At 41.6% G+C, this 2,630-nt stretch overlaps 1 long non-coding RNA gene across 1 annotated transcript; it reads left to right on the forward strand.

Moving 5' to 3' along the window:
* Positions 1–1,692: 1,692 nt before the first annotated feature.
* Positions 1,693–2,422, forward strand: LOC141914629 (uncharacterized). Its single transcript, XR_012620861.1, has 3 exons — positions 1,693–1,822; positions 2,179–2,277; positions 2,357–2,422. It is a non-coding gene; the product is annotated as an uncharacterized LOC141914629 (long non-coding RNA).
* Positions 2,423–2,630: the final 208 nt, after the last annotated feature.

A 2,630-nucleotide genomic window follows, 5' to 3' on the forward strand; every position in this document is an offset into this window, starting at 1 on the left:
CTCGCCCGTTCATCGCTCCCCTGGAGCATGTCGTAGGAGTCTCCATCGCCGTTTTCTTCGACCTCATCCAGCTCCTCGAGGTCAAGATCCTCAAGTAGGAGCGTCCTCAATGTCCTTACAGGAGCTGTCGCAGGAGCTCCTTGTCCCCTGAGCAGAGTCGGCAAAGGGTCGCCTCAACCCGACTGGCTCTGGAGCCCCTCGCTCTCTGTCTTCCGAGTCAGAGAACTCCAGTCCCAGGGATGTTACCCATGCGGATCCTGACCGCAAGGATTTCGACGAATTTTCTTGGACGCAGGTCCCATCATGCATCCGGGTTCCAGGGAGTCGTCGCCTTGGATTCCACCATCCGAATTGACCACTTCCTGTTCACCATTAACGTTTGACCGACCGCCTTCGGGCTCGTTCGCTACCAGGTTCAACTTTTCAGCACCGGCGGATAGTCCGTTCTACACGTTCATTCAAAAGGTTTTATGCAAACATGGCGCCACCATGCGTAAACCCCGTAAGTCCGCGGAACAGGCTGAGTGCATGGCTTCAGATACCGCCTCCAAGGAGGATGCTCACGCTCTTAGCGAGTCATCTGTGGTGGCAGTCGAGTTGATTTGTATTGATAAATACGGGTCCAGGACCGACTGACTGGGTTTATCGATCCCCCGCTGGAGTCGGGCCCCTGAGCAGGGAAAGTTTCTCTCTCCACCTATCGACAGGTTAAGAACATCCTATGGACCCTGTATGAATAGAATTATCTAGTTCCTAGGTCAGTGACTCGTGTGATTTTACTGGCTGTCAAGGCTCAAATCAACATGATTCTGGCAGCAAGATCCTCGCTGATTAGGGAAATCCAGCAGATGGGAAGAGATCGTCCAGAACCTCAAAATTACACAGCCAAATTGGAGAAATATGCTCCCTTCACTAGTAAATGAATTGAGATTAAATGATTGTTAACAAAGTGAACATGTACACTATTACTACAACATGTTAGCAGATACCGGATGAGTATCTGGGCTGGAATTTGAGACTGTTTACAGTGCTCAAGGCCTCTGGAGGCTTACGCACTGTGACAGACCTGTCCTTTCTCAGCGAGCATCTAGTTTCGGATGACCTCACCAAAACAGGTAGTTCAGACGCTTCTTCCTGGCAATGGGTGGCGTGGATCCAGACACGTTCAGGTGCCAAATCCACCCCAAGTCGCGTCGCTACCTCCGGGTCATCTAGCACTTGTTTAAAATCACAAAATGGCGAGCCCATACTTAGTACATCTTCCTAGTCAAAAGATATATTTAATTTTCTTCTGTTTTCTTACAGAGAGGTTTCGCAGTTGAAGGATGATGATTTGGTTAATTTGCTAAATAAAAATCATGGATATCTAGGCAGCATTTTCCAAAGCTAAGTATTATTTTTTTTCTCAACCTTTTTCGAATTGCTCTTCTCATCCTCCATATTTTGACAGGTTTGGAACTTTTGAATAAAGACTGGTGTTTGATTGATTTGATTGATTTGATCCATTGTGATCTCAAAAATTTAAAAAATTGTTGATTACTTGGAATAATACATCACATTATTAGAGATCACCTTAGCATGTTATAAGTATACATTGCCGATACCAATTATATTAAACTTGATATGATTTCAGATTTTATGTCGACATCTTGATGATCATAAAGCAGGAAGAAAGAAAAGGTGGAAGTATGAATAATGGGCCATATTTGCTGAATGTATCTCTTGACCAAACTACAGTGCCAGTCAGTAGTGGAGGTTTTATTGATGTTTGTATCTTCGCGCGTTGATAACTTTCTGTTTGAATGGTCTAAAGGTTATCTTGGTAAATGAAACAATTACGTTGCTCACGCATGATAAACCCCGAAAATATAGCACTTCTGCTGCACTTACAGCATAAGTCACAGTAGTTTAGGGATATCTTTTTCAATTGACCTTCCAAATAAAACATGTTGTATCTACCAATCAAATGAATAAAAGGGGCCAATTTTTAGATGAAAAAATACCCACAAGAAGCAAAATTTTCAATTCAATCATGATAAAGCCCATTTTTGGAAGGATCATTTGCTAGTTCTTTATATGTGATGAATCGTTGTGTCTAAGTTTGTTATAGCCAGGTTCCACTGTAACTACATGTAGATTTTGATCTAATATGTTCATGTTTAAATGGATCTCTTACAGTGAACTAGACGTACCAGATAACATCGCAACTGTACAGCAACAATCAGTGTGACCTAATTGTGAAACGTAACTGATATATATTGTCAGATGCACATGAAGGTACGTATGACTAATCGTAGGAAAATACATGTACATGAGTATCATCTTTAAAATTTTGATATATATTTGTGTCTTCCAGTAGGCAAATATGGATTATGTTTTTCGTGTGCTTCTTCCTGAGACACTCATTATAATATATATGGAGGTTCATGGAATCACTCATGATAAAGCCGAGGAGCAAATAGTTGAACTTCATAGCAATGCAGATGATTGTTTAAGGTGGCTGCAAGTGGAAATCATTATGTGATGTTTATTGTTTTCTGTAGAGTGTATTCAAAATCAGTCATTTACTTCAATCTGGGAATATTTTTAGGTATTGAAAGGGCGCTTACTAAAATTGAAATTAGATTGTT

This window comes from Tubulanus polymorphus, unplaced genomic scaffold (assembly GCF_964204645.1).
Source record: "Tubulanus polymorphus unplaced genomic scaffold, tnTubPoly1.2 scaffold_8, whole genome shotgun sequence".
In the NCBI taxonomy this organism is placed as follows: domain Eukaryota; kingdom Metazoa; phylum Nemertea; class Palaeonemertea; order Tubulaniformes; family Tubulanidae; genus Tubulanus; species Tubulanus polymorphus.